The following is an 11,423-nucleotide window of genomic DNA, read 5'->3' on the forward strand; positions in this document are numbered from 1 at the left end:
TGCCGAATGTCTACGTGGGACCTCTCTTCTATCGGGTCCACATCACAAGAAGAAAAGTCGCTCAAATGCAGCACGGAGTTGACGTGAATCTCTGAAAACTCCATGAATCAGAGTGACTGCTTTCCCAATTGCTGGTCTCCCCATTTGAGGTTGTGAGATTCCCGTTCTGAAGCTCCTTCAATTTCCCAGCATCCATTTCACTCCTTCATGGAGATAACAGACTCACACTGATACCTTGTTCTCAGATTTTCTAATTAGAAAAAGCACATATTTCACAAGAATTGTCCAACTAACTCACTCCTTAGCCTGGGGTAAGCCACATACCTCTTTTCTCTTTAAAATACTCACGTTTCAGAACTCTTGGTAAATTATTTAAGAATAGGAAGGTACCATGACTTTGGCCACAAGCAGTATTATGTATAATGTGCAAGTGAGTGCCTTGAGAGCCATGGTTGCTAAAAACAAATTTTCTCAGAAGAGAAAAATGTAAGCAGTTCTTTACATGATCGTTAATTTTGTTTTGCCTAAATAACATCTTGTCGTTGTACAGGGATACAGGACGTTGCTGAGTATTGACGGGGGCGAGTGGGTCCCGCTGCCCCATTGTGTGATCCTGAATATCGACAGGGGTGAGTGGGTCCTGCTGCCCCACTGTGTGTGACAAGCCCTTTGTTTCTGGCCCGGAAATGTGCCGGCTCCGTCAGTGCATTGGGCTGGTGTTGGCTCCCTTTGTTAGTTTGCATGCGAGGCAAAATCTCACACCTTTCACTCTTATTGACATACAGATGCCAAAGCTTTGAACAAATTCTTACTAAATCAAACCCAGAAATATGTAAAAGGGATAAGAATACCATGAACACTTAGAGTTTGTTCTCATGATCTGTAGTTTTGCATTGCACATTTGGCTCATCATTCAAAAATCAATGTAATTCACCACATTAACAAAAAATAAAGCAGAAAACCCATTTATTTTATCCTCTCGGTAGACACTGGAAAACATCTGTTGAAATTTAATAGTCCTCATACGAATTTCCTTTCACATCAGGAACAGAAGGGAACTTTCTCCGTTTGATAAAGGCCACTCTTGAGAAACAAGAGCTGTACCCCCTCCTCGGTGGTGGCAGCCGGGAAGCTCTGCCCACAGTCAGGGGTGTCGGGAGCATGGCCATTCTCCGTGCTTCAGGTTCGCATGGTGCGCACGGGGTCCCTCGTCTGTGAAGTGAGTCAGGAGAACTAAGAGGCATAAAGACTTGGAAGCAGGGAGATGCTTGAAGTACAGAAGATACAGGGCCTTATTTAGAACATTTTAGGAAATGTACAACCAACCAGAAATGATGTGAATTTTGCAAGCATGCAAGATGGACTCTTCGCAACAGATGTATACAGATGCCCAGTGGCCCATGAGAGGTGCTCACCCAGGGAGTCATTGGGTAAGTACAACTTAAACCCACGAGGTTCCCCTTCACAAGAGTGGAGAAGGGAGGACAGTAGCAGGTGTTGGTGAAGATATGACAGACTGGATCTCAGACGGAAGGAGACTTAAAACGGCACAGCCACTTCAGCAAACTGTGGCAGTTTCTTTAAAATGTGTACACTTACCATATGGCCCAGCAGGTATGCTGTAGACGTTCACCAAGGAGAGCAGAAAATGTGTGTCCTTGTAAAAGAATGCACATTATCTCCAGAGTAAATTGTCATAGCCAAGAACTGGAAACAACATAAATCTCTCTCATCTGGAGAAACATGAGCAAATTCTGATATATTCATACATTGTCCTAGTTCCCAGCAGGAAAAACGTACAAAATGCTGAAACCAAAACAGACAACGGGGATGAGTTCCAGGAGCCTTGAACTGAGCAGAGAGTGAACACCACGCCGTGGAGTCCATGTGACAATGGAGAATCTATGCGAGTCTCGGGTGACGGAAGAGCGCCAAGAACACTCCTCGAGAATGAACAGTGGCTGTCTCTTGAGGGCTGGGATTGACTGGGAGGGGACTTGTGGGAACTTTGATGCAAAAGATTTGATTAGGGTAATAGATTTCCATTTATCGAAATGTGCCAAGTGTACTCAAGATCTGAACATTTCACTGTGTATACTTTGTACTCCCTACCTTCCAAAAAAACAATGAAAAAATAATTACAAATGAGCACTGAACTCGATAGATTTTTCACCGTGGTATTAGATAGCAATTCTGAAAGCATTTCTTTATCTCCAGGCTTAAGCAAATAAGCTTAATAAATCAGTGAATATATTGAGTGCTGCAGGTGCCAGGTTTCTTTCTTGGTAAGAGGTAGAAATAAGAAAAGGCCAAAGCCTGGAATGGATTACGTGGGATTAGGTTGCAGCAGGGGGTACAAGTATAAGCTGGTGGCTCCCGACAGATGTAGACAGGGACAGAAGTGCCTGTGGATGGGTGTGGGTGCACATGCGTGTACATGCGTGTGTGTGTTCTACTTGCCGGCAATGCCCAGCAGCACCCGGTGCCCACTCTTAGCTTCTAAACACCGTTCTTCACTAGAAGGAGCCCTGGCCTAAGGGCTGGGGAATCCGGTGTCAAATCTGGGACCAGTTGAGCAACAGAACAAACCATTGTAACTATGAATCATAACCCACGAAGCCAGACTCCATGAGTACATATGGACATATGTAAATCAATGCTGAAAGATAAAATAATTATTTTTCAGTGAATATGGAAGATCTAATGATTTAGAAGGAATGACAGGAAATCTGTGGCTGCTAAAACTAGTAGTGAAGAATTCATGGAAAACAGAATATGCACATAGTGTCAGGGTGTCTCCTCCCAAATCTTAATTTCAACGCGAGAAGTAGCATCTTTGCTTTGGAGGCACTTAGGCACCACCTTCACTGAGTTGCCGATGTTAACATTGTCACACAGGACAGACTTCTGCGGTGTCCCGGCTAAAATGCATACTCCTGAGTCTAGTCCGGAAGATACCAAAATAAAGGACAAGCTGTAAAATAACTGACCTGTATTCTTTCACATTTCCAATTTCAAGAAACACAAAACCTGAGAAACTTGGATGCTGGACGGGTAAAAATCACATGACAAATCAATTCATCATCCTGGATTGGATCGTAAAAGAGGAAGACAAAGTAAGAAAATTATGGAGACAGTTGACAGCATTTGAAAGTGAACTTTGTATATGACAGTTAAATTTCCGGATCTTGAGGAAAATGAATGTGAGAGCATATCCTTGTGTTTAGGAAATACATTGAAACATTTAGGTATGGAGGGACATAGTATCTGAAATTTATTTTCATTTGACTTAGAAAATTCATGGGGGAGGGGGGAAAGCAGTGATGTAAGATAGGAGCAGTTGGGCCTAAGTTGAGCCTGGTAAGTTATGTGGAAATTCACTACGCTGGTCTTGCAGATTTTCTGTGTCTTTGAAATTACATCCAAAAAGTTTAAAACGGAGAATATGCAAAACAAAAAGCGATTTGTGCAAGTGAGTGGACTGTCACCTCACTGATCCCTTCAGTTTTCGGCCATGAGCCAAGTCAGTCACATAGTGGTTTTTGACCTGGGAATTAGAAATAGTGGCCAGATGACCAGGCTCTTTATCTAGTTAGGGAGAGAAGTGTGCACAAAGGCTGACCAAGACCAAGCAGTGTGATGAGTTGCTCGTGGGCATGATGCTGAGGGTCTGGGTCCTGTCTTAGGTGGCAGCTTGGGGGGTTTAAGCCAGAAAGCCACGTCCGATTCCCTTTCAGTGGGATCATTCTCGCAGCTTCAGAGAAAACTGCCCCAACCCGTCTTCACTCACACTGGCCATTTTTGGTGGTGGTGGTTTTATTCTGCTAACACCATTCTCACTGACAGTTTAGGGCCTTTGAACGGATTTTTGCCTGTGTCTCGAAGATTCTCGTCTTGACAGCTGGTATGTTTCATTCCTGTTGTTCTGATTCTGTGTTAAGAGGGTTCTTCCCTGGCTTCACAGTTTGGAGTTGCTGCTGCATCTGTCTCTGCTTTAATTCTCTAGTCCATCTATCCACTTGTCTCATCCCTTAACAAGTGGCCTGTGTGAGATGCCATGAGACTGTCTGCCTTATCACCGCTGCGACCCCAGCCCATAGGGACTTACAGAGAAGGCATTCAGTGAATGTGTGGAATTAATGTAATGGGTTAATAGCCACAAAAATGTCTTAATGGTTGTTTTAGTCCATTTCCATGCTGCTGATAAAGACATACCCGAAACTGGGAAGAAAAAGATTTAGTTGGCGTTGCGGTTCCCCATGGCTGGGGAGGCCTCAGAATCATGGTGGGAGGCGAAAGGCACTTCTTACATGTCAGCAGCAAGAGAAAACGAGGTAGAAGCAAAAGCGGAAACCCCGATAAGCCATCAGATCTCATGAGACTTATTCACTATCACGAGAATAGCACAGGAAAGACGGGACCCAGTGATTCAGTTACCTCTCCCTAAGTCCCTCCCACGACACGTGGGGATTCTGGGATGTAGAATTCAAGTTGAGATTTGGGTGGGGACACAGCCAAACCATATCCATAGCCAACACAGTCCTGGCCCATGGCCGGTGTTGAGCTGAGCTGCGACCGTGGCTGTGTGAGTTGGGGTGCGAGGCGTGCACACGCCTCTCAGCGGTACAGTGAAAAGATTTGGAGGCTCAAACGTGTGACCTACAAAGAATCTCCAAAGATCAAGGTGCATTCACCCTAAAAAGAAAAATCTCAGTGCAGTTTACACCCAGTGTTTGCTTGCGGATATGGATTCTAAAGTATTAAAATGAAAAAAGTCTGTGAATAAATTTTAATGTCTTTACTGGAACTGTAAACACTGATTTTCTTTCCTCACCCACCCATCTGTTGGTGAGTTTCAGAAGGTGGATGAACCGTGCTGCGGGGACAGAGAGGAGGGTGCAGCTTGGCCTCTGGGACCTCAGCTGAGCACTGACTGAGCTCTCTGCGTTTCAGACGTCCACACGGAAGCTGTCCAGGCGGCTCTGGCCAGACACAAAGAGCAGAAGATGGCGGTGCCTATGCCTTCCAAACGCAGGTCCCTGGTCGTGCAGACCTCCATGGACGCATACACCCCTCTAGGTAAGGGACACGCTCCCCGACGCTGCCTCCTGAACATGCTGGGTGCCTCAGAATTGACCACTAGCCCAGTAGTCGGGTTTCTGCCTTCAAAGTCATGGTGCAGAAATGCAGATTTTGTGAACCAGAAGTCCGAAAACAGTGTATGAAAAGTAACATTATGTATCTGTATAAATACACATTTTTAAGTTTTCATCAAGATTCATACATACGATACATACCAGTAAAATCTCACACAGTTTTATTCATTTAATTCCTTGTAGGGAAAAGGGAAGAGTTCGTAACCCTCCGGGTGGAATTGGACTTTTCTTCTGATTAGGCTGGTGCATGCGTGTTCTCAAATCTTCAGATAAGTGTGCTATATTGTTGGATTGTTTTAGAACAAGCGAATTGGACAGTTTAGGCAGCTACCCGAATCAGGTCATAAACTTTGCCTGCAAGGTGCCAGCTAGTGTTTTAATTCCTGCAGGCCATAAGGTCTCTCACAACCACTCAACTCTGCCCTCTGCCATGGGCGATAGCAAATGCGTATGGCTGTGTACCCAGAAAACTTTATTTACAAGAACAACGGACCAGATTTGGTGCACGGACCTGCCAACCCCTGATCTAAATTACTGAAGGTAATAGCCAATTTATATTTCTGCTATATAATACTGCTTTTCTTTAATCTTGAATTTTACATAGCTACCCTAATTCTCCATTTTCTCTGCCCAAATAATTATAAACTACATTACATGATCTTCACACCCAAGTAAAGCAGAAAGTTTAGTTATCCAGATACTTGTTAGAGACACGGATTGAACCTATGCTATTTGGTGTTTAGTTTCTGTGATTTTGATTCCAACATTATTCATGCCGTTGTTGCAAGCTTGTCTTCTCAAAGGACCTGAATCGCCTTACATTCCACGTTGAAGCTACATATACAACATTTGGGGGAGTATTTTTACTTCTGAAGTTTAGCTTAGTCTTGGCAAGCAGTGAGACAGAAGAACGTGCCTCAGATCAGAGCTGAGGTCAAGTGTATGTCCACATGACTGCAAGCAGCTCCTGAGTTTCACCTTTACATACCTTTACAAACGAAGGTACTGGAATTTAAAGGACAGAACTTAGAGTGCATCACTTTGGGTTTTCGTTGCTTTTTGTTTTGAGACAAGGTCTTGCTCTGTCACCAAGGTTGGAATTCAGCATCATGATGGCAGCTCTTGGCTCACTGCAGCTGTGACCACCTGGGCTCATGCGGTCCTTCCACCTCAACCTCAAGCAGCTGGGACCCCAGGTGCTCGCCACCACACCCAACTAATTTTTAAGTGTTTGTAGAGACAGGGTGTTCCTATGTTGTTTTTGTTTTTCATTGACACATGACGTGTTCTTCATGTAAAGAACGCAGTGCCAGCCAGGCAAGGGAGTGAATGCCGTGCTAGCAAGTTGTTGACAAGGGAGCCCTTTCTGCCAACGTGCTCCCTTGGGCTCCTCCCTTTCCTTATTTTAATATTAAGCCACAGCACATAATGAAGGGCTGGGCACGATAGCTCATGCCTATAACTCCAGTAATTTGGGAACCCAGGGCAGGTGTATGGCTTGAGCCCAAGGGTTCAAGGTCAGCCTGGACAACATGGAAAAATGTACAGAAATGCCTTTTGTACATCTTGTCTTCACCAAAAGTACAAAAAATTAGCTGAGCCTGGTGGTGTGCACCTGTAGTCCCAGCTACTTGGGAGGCTGAGGTGGGAGAATCACTTGAGCCCAGGAGGCAGAGGTTGCTGTCAGCTGAGGTGGCACCACTGCACTCCAGCTGGGGCAACAGAACAAGACCCCCATCTCGATAATAAATACAGACTCTTTAGAAATGATTAGGCCAGGCATGGTGGCTCATGCCTCTAACCTCAGCAGTTTGGGAAGCCAAGGCAGGCAGATTGCTTGAGTTCCCAGCATTTGAGACTAGCCTGGGCAACATTCCAAAGCCCATCCCTACAAAACATACAGAAATCAGCCGGGAATGGTGGTGTGTGCCTGTGGTCCCAGCTGCTTGGGAGGCTGGGATGGGAGAATCACCTGGGCTGGGGGAGGTTGAGGTTGCAGGGAGCCATGATCGTGCCACTGCACTCCAGCCTGGGCAACAGAGCTAGACCCTATCTCAAAAAATAAAATGCTTAATCCTGTTTTAGTTTATAATTTGCAAAAACTTATGGAAAAAATTGCATTTGTATGTGTTCTTTGTGTAACTAACAACATGGACGTAAAAGGATAACCCACTTGAAATATTTTAAACCAAATTTTTGGCATTAACCAGTATGTAAGGCAACAGGCATTTTTCTTGACCACTTGTTATAAGAGAAATGACTTTGAAATGAAAGAAGCATTGCGGTTATTTGCTTATTTCTCGTATTGAATCCAACCGCTGAGAAATGTTACTGGGTCATGCATGATGGATAACTTAATTGTCTGCAAAATATAAAAGAATATTTGAAATGTTATTTTTGTGAAATGTTTGGATTTGACTAACATTTTTATATAAACCATAAAGCATCCTTTGTAAATTTTCATCAGGAGTCCTCTTGGTATCACATGGGGCAGTTTTGTAAAATCATAAATGTCAAAATCATAAAATTTTTTTACTCCCAGCCTATTTTGTGCTTAGCGATAGTTTGCATGTTTATTACCGTAGTTACTAGGTCCAAATCTTAGCTGCATTTTCTTACCTAGTTTTCTTGGTTGCTGGTAACAGTGGTTAGATCTTACTCAGTTTCATTGCCCTTCAGAGAATGTTCTTGAAGTTTATCTTCTATGAAATGACTGGCTGCTGACCTGGCTCGTAGTTTCTGGAGAAACGCTCATTAGGATTGTGGCAACGCTAGTATTCTATGGGTGAAACTTTCCTTTAGTTTTCAAATGTAAAGATATAGGAATAATTTGCCAAAACTTGTTCTAGCCATGATGAGGGAACAGGGACTGAAGTCACACATCTGCCACAAACTGTAAAGCTGCACAAAACGAATGAGGTGGCTGTTTTTAGTCTGTGACCACAGCTGTGCCAGCCAGAACCTGAGGGCAAGGGCAGGAGAATGAATGAGACGCACCCACAGTACACTTGTCCTCTGGAGTACACCTGCAGATCGAGGCACCGAGAGCTCAGGTGTGGGCGGAGCATGGCCCTCCTACCAGGTCCAGGAGGGGGAGATTGGAGTGGGTGCAGGATTGGAGCTCTCCACAGATTCACACCAACAGCGAATCCAACCAAGCCTGCCCATGTCACGATGACCCAGCAGTGCCTGTGCTAGCTGCTAAAACAGGAGCTGCAAAGCTTCAGAGGAAGGTTAGGGATCCTGAGTGTGCTCAACAAGTTACCCACAATGTGTAATATTCAGCAAATCATCACTGCATACACAGAGAAACAGGAGGTAGAATCTGTGGTCAAGAAAAAGGCAGTAAAATAGCGCACACACATGCAGGGTGGTCTCTGTCACTCACCACATGCGGCAGCTGAGCACATGAAGTGCGCCCGGTCTGAAGTGGATTTGCTGAGTGAAAGACATGCTAGTTACTATAAAAAATAGAAAATACTGTATTTGTGTATATATGTATATTTTATTTATATATATATATATATATATATTTTTTTTTTTTTTTTGAGACGGAGTCTTGCTGTGTCGCCCAGGCTGGAGTGCAGTGGCGTGATCTTGGCTCACTGCAAACTCCGCCTCCCACGTTCATGTTATTCTCCTGCCTCAGCTTCCCAAGTAGCTGGGATTACATGCACCCGCCACAACGCCTGGCTAACTTTTTGTATTTTTAGTAGAGATGGGGTTTCACCGTGTTACCCAGGATGGTCTCGATCTCCTGATCTCGTGATCCACCCGCCTCGGCCTCCCAAAGTGCTGGGATTACAGACTTGAGCCACCGCATCTGGCCTATTTGTATTTCTTATTGAAAGTATAGTATGAGCATTTTGAGTTAAAAATATACTAGTTTATATATTTATATGAGGCTACAAGGAAGGTTTCAAGTTCTATAACAGGACTCTCAATTCTGTTGGAAAGTGCCAGTCTGGATGTCTGATACAGCAGAAAACTGAGTTTTTAAATCTATAATTATAAATATTTAGGGAATCAAAGTACAACGTGTCAGAGAATGAAAACGTTTTAATTCTTGAGCCAGAGGAAGGGCAAACACTTTTCACTATAATGGAGTTGGGGAATTTCAGGTTCTGTACATGATAATCTTGAGAATTGTCACTCCTTCCTCACAGGTAAAAATCTGAGCAAACTGAAAAATCAGCAGTTCTTAAACCTGCAAGAGAAGTGAGGTTACCGGCAAGCCACTGTCTGTAGATTGGCTGGACAGGTAAAGCAGATGAATCACCATACACTGGAGCACAATGCTCCAAGGAACCAAAGCTGGGATTGGAAAGCCTGAACTGGAATTGACAAATTGCTGCAGTGAGCTGTGGCCACGTCTGAGAGTTAAAACCTCCAGGAGGCCTGTGCCTATGGGTCTCATGCTTTTTGTGAATTGTATCATCAGAAGCTCAACCAGGTTCTCGAAGTGTAAATATGAGAGAAAAATCCCCTCATACATACTACAGGGGAAAGAGAATAAGAATCATTTTTCAATATGTGGGTGCACTCTTCACTAGGTCTACCTTCCAGAGAAGCTAGTTAACTAGAGACTCACCTGGTGGGATTTTATCAGAGCCTTCTGACCTGGGGGAAAGGGAAATACCCAACTCCAACCTCCAGAACTGAAAAGCAAAAAAGAACGGAGTATCCAAGCACTATGGGACTTCCACAGAGGCAGAAAATATGCATAACGGTAATACAAGGGGGAAGAAAGAGGAACAGAAGAAATATTTGTAACAGTAATAGCTGAATTTCCTCAGATTAATGCCAGACACCAAACCAGAGATCCAGGAAGCTCAAACACCTAGATTCTCTTAAATATTGTAATATGTAATATTTAAAATAGTTATAATTACAATGTAATAATACATTTGTGATATTAAATATTACAATTACTTAAAATGCAAACTAGAAACAAATTGTTTCTAAAAACCAAGAAGTGTGGATTCTATGAAGCTGATTTCTTTTATTCTCTCTATTCTTAATTCTAAGCCTTTCAAAGAATAAAGTACTCTCACATTAATAAACTACAGGCGAAACAAATACAAATGAGGCCGCCCTCTGTGACACGGAAGGCCCTATGACCTATTCCACCTCTTCTAACACCAAGTGTGCGGTTTCTCTCACCCTCTCTGGACACCAACTGTGTATTCTACAACTGAATTCAGGTCTGAAATTAGGGCAGACCGCACAGGTCAAGGTCTCAGACCCATGAGACGGCCCCCACTTCACCAATGGCAAGTTTCAGGTCTCCCTTGTTTCTGACCGACCACCTAAAAATCAGGCTTGCCATGTCCTCCTACTTAAGGTCAATAACTTGCCAGACTGGCTCATGGCACCCAGGGCAACACCTTTACCTACTGTCACCAGTTCACTATGAAGGACCTGTGAACAGCCAGATGAAGAGGTGCATTGCTCCAGGCCTGGGGGGCGGGGGCGGGGGCGGGGGCGGGTTGCAAGTGCAAGTGCTTCTGTCCCTGGGGAGTGGGAATACTGCCCTCCCAGAATGTCAAGGTTTTCCCCAACCTGCAAGCTCTCCAACCCCCACCATTTAGGGTTTTCTAGAGGGGTCACTATAGACAGGGTTGATGACATCTTTGGCTATTGGGGATTGACTCAGCTCCAGCCCTCTCCCTCCAGGTGAGAGATTGGGTTGGAGACTGACAGATCCAGCCCTCTAGTCTGAACCCCAGACCCACCCTGAGGCTGCCTAAGGGTCCCCAGCTCACAGGCCTGTCCTGAGTAAACAAAGGCACTCTGACACTCTGAAGATTCCAAGGGTCTTAGACCCTCTGTGCCCAGAACCAGCTGAAGACCAAATAGCTACGTCTCCTTGGATGGCACAATCACAAGCTCTCACCAGCTGACGGTCCGGGACAGGTGTGCTGAGAGAGCTTTGCTGTGGCCCTGTTGCTGGGAATCTTTGTTTTCAATCCTTGCTGGGGCAACAGACGCTTTCTGGTCATTCCCCAAGCTGGCTGAATTTACAGTCTTTTCCGTTTGATTCCACTGTTCTGGCCCAGTTCTTCTGAAGCCTCTTTCAACATCGTTGCCTCACCTGGGTGCTGAGATCCTGTGGCCCTCACCCAGCAGGAGACATGGATGCCGGGATCCGGCTACCCTACTTCCAGTTGGATTGTGAAGAAGCCGGCCCTAAGCCTGCCCTTCCTAGGTCTCTTTCATGCCAGAAATGAGACGTTTTATTTGTATTTCATTTTAGGTCGATACGAT

This window comes from Macaca nemestrina, chromosome 8 (genome assembly GCF_043159975.1).
Source record: "Macaca nemestrina isolate mMacNem1 chromosome 8, mMacNem.hap1, whole genome shotgun sequence".
Lineage (NCBI taxonomy): Eukaryota > Metazoa > Chordata > Mammalia > Primates > Cercopithecidae > Macaca > Macaca nemestrina.